Here is a 6,671-nt window from a genome sequence, read left to right on the forward strand (position 1 = left end):
TAAGTCATGTGCATTAAATGTGGCAAAGTGAAAGCAATTTACTACAGTAACAGTTCTAGTGTATGGTGCCATTATGTGAAAGCAGCAATGAGCAGATTAAAATAACTCGGGTAATATTTTTATTTCATCATACATAAAGTTTATCAGCTATAACCTAAAACGTAGTGCAAGACGAAGAGAGAATATGCATCGTATAATCCTCCTTGAAATTACAATATGAGTTTTTTCTTTTAAAAATATGAGAATGTCCTACAAAATTGATGAGCAGCCTCAATAATTACATAATTACATTTTAAAGAAACCCTAAAAGATATTCCATACTTTCCTGGGATTCATGTGCTGTTCCTTTAAAGAAAGTCTTTTGTTCACCATAGTTAGGAGACCTGTCATAGGGATTCGCCAAGAATACGGCTTCATCTTACTGGGACCACCAAAAATAGAGGACACTTTCCTTTAATGGTGATATTGCTAAGAATTTAACATAAAAGCTACCAAGAATAGGAAGACAGGGGCAATGTACATGAGTCTGGGGTTATTAAAGAAAACCCATTTTCTGTGAAAAATGGGCTTTAACCATGCATAACCCTGATTTTTGTTTGTTACTGCAGGGTCCCCAAGAACTCTCCTGTTATACTAAAACCAGGAATTCAATATAACAGGATATAACAGAAAAGTATCACCTTCCCTGTCATAGGGCCAACATATCTTAGTAAACTGACCCTTAGCATTATTATTGATTTTTTAAGTAATAGATCTCAAAGAGTTGTTGTTGATGGGCACCATAGTGATTATAGGAATGTGATATCCGGTGTTCCACAGGGTAGTGTTCTTGGCCCATTACTTTTCATACTATATACACATGACATGTGGTTTGGCCTTGAAAACAAGCTTGTTGCATATGCAGATGATGCTACTCTCTTTGCATCAATTCCATCCCCTGAATGTAGATCTAGGGTTGGTGAATCCCTTAATAGAGACTTAGCTAGAATTAGTGCATGGTGCAAATTATGGAGTATGAAGTTGAATCCTAACAAAACTCAAAGTATGATTGTAAGTAGGTCAAGGACGGTGGCTCCTCAACATCCGGATCTCAGTATTGATAATGTTTCTTTAAATATGTATGACTCTTTCAAAATTTTAGGTGTGATTCTCGACAGTAAATTTACTTTTGAGAAACATATAAGGTCTGTGTCTTCTTCAATTGCACAAAAAATTGGCTTATTGAGAAAGTCTTTCAAGATTTTCGGTGATCAATCTATTCTGAAGAAGTGTTTTAATTCTTTCATTCTACCTTGTTTTGAGTATTGTTCTCCTGTCTGGTCTTCAGCTGCTGATTCTCATCTTAATTTGTTGGACAGAAACTTACGGTCGATTAAATTTCTTATTCCTGATCTAGATATTAATCTCTGGCACCGTCGTTCAATTAGTTCATTATGCATGTTGCATAAGATTTTTCATAATTCTGACCATCCTTTACATTCAGATCTCCCTGGACAATTCTATCCTGTTCGTAATACTAGGCAGGCAGTTAATTCTAATAGCCAGGCCTTCTTCATCACGAGACTCAATACTACGCAGTATTCTAGAAGTTTTATTCCAGCTGTTACCAAGTTGTGGAATGATCTTCCTAATCGGGTGGTTGAATCAGTAGAACTTCAAAAGTTCAAAGTTGGAGCAAATGCTTTTTTGTTGACCAGGCGGACATGAGTCTTTTTATAGGTTATTTATGACATATTTGTTTTTGATGTTGTTAATAGTTTATATATGACATGTCTGTTTTGACGTTGTTACTTGTTTTAGAATGATTTATTGTTAATTTGTTCTCTTCATTTATTTATTTCCTTATTTCCTTTCCTTACTGGGCTATTTTTCCCTGTTGGAGCCCCTGGGCTTATAGCATCTTGCTTTTCCAACTAGGGTTGTAGCTTGGATAGTAATAATAATAATAATAATAACTGTCACAGCATCTCCCATACTATATTCTTCTGCTAGAAGGCGACATGTCACCCACTGAGAGGCACTACTACTCACTGGGTTTATGGCAAGGATACCTAAGAATCCATCTTCTTATTCAATAACAGCAGATGTGTCAACTGCTTCGCATATTTACTTGCTAGTTTTGGGAATTCTTCAGCATTCTCAACATGAAAACCATGCGCTATGTCAGGTTAAAGAGGTATGATAAAACTTGACAGAAGACATAAGGCCTAATAGAATTACTGACCTTTTCAAAAGAACTGCAACAAACATTTACTGATAGATCTAGACAAGGAGTTATAACAAACAAGCCAGAATCTCTCTATAAGGTGATGAGTACCCACATGTTTTCTGGATAACTCTGAGAGCACCAAAATATTAAAGTTTGGGAATTAAGAAAGAGTCCCATTAATAAGTGGAAAAATTATTCTCCACCTGTTTAAAGGTAACAATAAAAAATTAATTACTTGCACTGAAGATTCAAAAGAGAATTTTTACTACTTGGATGTTTATTAGAAGTTACTGATATTGACCTTTCAAGCATATTTTAAAAATACTGTACTATCATGGATAATTTAGAACTTTATTGGCAACCAAAGATTCAAAGGTAATGTGTTTACCTCAAAAGTCAGCTTGAATAGATATGGAAAAATTTAACTACTGTACTGTAAATAAGCTTTATTGTTCAATAACAACTAGAATACATGTTTGCTTATTATCAATTACATTCTCTATTTCATTAGACATGTTGTGATATACATGAAAAACTTACAAGAAAAAATATAAAAAATGAAATTTCTAAGAAGAATTATTTCCTGAAAACTGATAAGCTAATATTTAAAATCTTGAACATTATAAAAATTTAGTGAGAACCTTGATGCTGAACTCCTTTGGTTAACTTTTCTACAATTGCCTCATTACTGTTTGCCTAAGTAAATTACAAACAGTGCTAAAGGTGGTACTCTCAGTGTACCAAACATATTGTAAAAATCTCTAAATAAATCAGTCCTCTTGAAGGAGGCAAAGATGAAAATAATTAGGATTCACTCAATAGTTACATTTTAGTGTATACTGTATACCTACATCATCAGAAGTCATTACTAGTCCACAGCTGAACAAAGGCCTCAACCATGTCCTTCCGCTTGCATTTGTTTGTGGACTTTCTATGCCAGTCCACACCCGCATACTTTGAGTTTGCCAATCTATCGTCTTCTCTTCCTTCCCCTGCTTCTTTTATAATCTCTAAGGACCCATTCTGTAAATTCTTGATGTCTATCAATTTTCTGTCCTTCTCCCCTGCCCATGTAAATTTCTTTTTCTGACATGTTATTAGAATATCCTCTACTTTAGTTTGCTCTCATATACATGTTGCTCTTTTTCTGTCTCTTAGTGTTACTCCCATTAATATTTTTCTGACATGTTATTAGAATATCCTCTACTTTAGTTTGCTCTCATATACATGTTGCTCTTTTTCTGTCTCTTAGTGTTACTCCCATTAATATTCTTTCCATAGCTTTTGAGTTGTAACAAGAGTAAAACCAATCTGTCGTGGCTGCTGAAACAATTTCTAGGCCACTGTATAATGTACCCGACATTAATGTATCCAAATATATGGCTCATTTGAATATGAAAAACATGTCTAAATGGGCAAAATTCATCATTAATCAAATGCCAAGTACAAAGATACCAATTAGCTACGATGGTGAAGATGGGTTGATTTAAATTTTAAGTACAAAAACCCTGAATTCTACGGGTATAAGCACAGAAATTTGTCATTGACTTTATCTTTCTTCTTGGCTAAGTGGTAAGTCACTGTTGTTACAAGTTTCCTGGACCAAGGTTCAATTCCCGGCCGGTCAAAAGCTATTGCCTTCGCCTGGGGTTCTGATCCTGAGGTTGGTAAGAGAATCCAGATATTAATGTATCAAAATATATGGCTTATTTAAATATAAAAAACACGTCTGAATGTGCAAAAATTTATCATTAATAGAATGCCAAGTACAAACATGTCAATTAGCTATGATGGTGAAGCTGGGTTGATTTCAATTCTAAGTACAAAAAACCTGAATTCGGCTGGTATAAGTAAAGAAGAATTGCCATTGACTTTTATCTTTCTTCATGGCTAAGTGGTGAGTCACTGTTGTTACAAGTTTCCTGGACCAGGGTTTGTTTTTTTATAAAGACTGCAGATTTCTTAGCTCCAAACTTATCTATTATTTTATGCAAGTTAGCAAGAAGAGGAGCTTTTAGCACTTGTTGGACAATTGGTAATGTTATTCCTCTATGTAAATATGTTTGTGGTAGCTCAAGTCCCACTGATTACCGCCCAAATTCCATAACTCCCATATTATCTAAAGTTTTTGAACGTCTTCTGGCAAAACGTCTTAATAGGTTTGCTGAAGATAATCATCTATTCCCTAGTTTGCACTTTGGTTTTCATTAGGCCTTGGAGCATGTGATACCCTTCTTACAATCTCCAATGCTGTACAGAAATCCCTTGATTGTGGTCAGGAAGTTCGTATGATTGGCCTTGATTTTAGTGGTGCCTTTCACCGTGTTAATCATGAGACCCGTGTTTTCAAACTCAAACAGTTGGGAGTGGGTGGGTCGTTTCTTAGCATTATTATTAATTTTTTAAGTAATAGATCCCAAAGAGTTGTTGTTGATGGGCACCATAGTGCGTATAGGAATGTGATATCCGGTGTTCCACAGGGTAGTGATCTTGGCGCATTACTTTTCATACTATATACACATGACATGTGGTTTGGCCTAGAAAACAAGCTTGTTGCATATGCAGATGATGCTACTCTTTTGACATCAATTCCATCCCCTGAATGTAGATCTGGGGTTGGTGAATCCATTAATAGAGATCTAGCTAAAATTGGTGCATGGTGCAAATTATGGGGTATGAAGTTGAATCCTAACAAAACTCAAAGTATGATTGTAAGTAGGCCAAAGACGGTGGTTCCTCAACATCCGGATCTCAGTATTGATAATGTTTCTTTAAATTTGTATGCCTTTTAAAATTTTAGGTGTGATTCTCAACAGCAAATTTACTTTTGAGAAACACATTAGGTCTGTGTTTTCTTCAATTGCACAAAAAATTGGCTTATTGAGAAAATCTTTCAAGATTTTCAGTGATCAATCTATTCTGAAGAAGAGTTTTAATTCTTTCATTCTACCTTGTTTTGAGTATTGTTCTCCTGTCTGGTCTTCAGCTGCTGATTCTCATCTTAATTTGTTGGACGGAAACTTACGGTCTATTAAATTTCTTATTCCTGATCTAGATATTAATCTTTGGCACCGTCGTTCAATTAGTTCATTATGCATGTTGCATAAGATTTTTCATAACTCTGAACATCCTTTACATTCAGATCTCCCTGGACAATTCTATCCTGTTCGTAATACTAGGCAGGCAGTTAATTCTGATAACCAGGCCTTCTCCATCATGAGACTCAATACTACACAGTAGTCTAGAAGTTTTATTCCAGCTGTGACCAAGTTGTGGAATGATTTTCCTAATCGGGTAGTTGAATCAGTAGAACTTCAAAAGTTCACAGTTGCAGAAAATGTTTTCATTCTGACCAAGCTGACATGAGTCTTTTTATTGTTTATATATGACATATCTGTTTTGACGTTGTTAATAGTTTACATATGACAAATCTGTTTTGATGCTGTTACTGTTTTTAGAATGATTTATTGTTAATTTGTTCTCATCATTTATTTATATCCTTATTTCCTTTCCTCACTGGGCTATTTCTCCTTATTGAAGCCCTTGGGCTTATAGCATCTTGCTTTTCCAACTAGGGTTGTAGCTTGGCTGATAATAATAATAATAATAATAATAATAATAATAATAATAATAATAATAAATAATAATATTGTCTTTAAGTGGTTACGCCTCGGGTTCTGATCCCGACGTCGGTAAAAGAATCCATACATTAATGTATCAAAATATATGGCTTATTTGAATATGAAAAAACACATCTAAATGTGCAAAATTTATCATTAATCGAATGCCTAGTACAAACATACCAATTAGCTACGATGGTGAAAATGGGTTGATTTCAATTCTATTGATTTCAATTCTAAGTGCAAAAACCTGAATTTGACAGGTATAAGTACAAAAGAATTGTCATTGACTTTTATCTTTTTTTGTGACTAAGTGGTAAGTCACTGTTGTTACAAGTTTCCTGGACCAGGGTTCGATTCTCGGCCAGTCAGAAGTTACTGACTTTGAGTGGTTTTGCCTGGGGTTTTGATCCCGAGTCAGTAAGAGAATCCAGATATTAATGTATCAAAATATATGGCTTATTTGAATATGAAAAACAAATCTAAACATGCAAAATTTATCTATATATATATATATATATATATATATATATATATATATATATATATATATATATATATATATATACATATATATATCTATATCTATATCTATATCTATATCATATATATATATATATATATATATATATATATATATATATATATATATATATATATATATATATATATAGTTTTCTATGCACCAACAAATGATTTGCCTGAAGAAAGGAATGATGAATACTATGACGAACTGCAGAGTGTAACAGATGAGATCCCAGAGAGAGAGATGACAATTGTAACTGGTGACTTCAATGATAAAGTTGGAACGAATAATCAAGGTATAGAAAATGTGTTGGGTG

At 33.9% G+C, this 6,671-nt stretch overlaps 1 protein-coding gene across 1 annotated transcript in view; it reads right to left on the minus strand.

Moving 5' to 3' along the window:
• LOC137648041 (ero1-like protein) overlaps positions 1–6,671 on the minus strand; it is a 453,186-nt gene that overhangs the window by 375,290 nt on the left and 71,225 nt on the right. The window lies entirely within an intron of this gene.

The sequence above is a fragment of the Palaemon carinicauda genome, chromosome 10, assembly GCF_036898095.1.
Source record: "Palaemon carinicauda isolate YSFRI2023 chromosome 10, ASM3689809v2, whole genome shotgun sequence".
Lineage (NCBI taxonomy): Eukaryota > Metazoa > Arthropoda > Malacostraca > Decapoda > Palaemonidae > Palaemon > Palaemon carinicauda.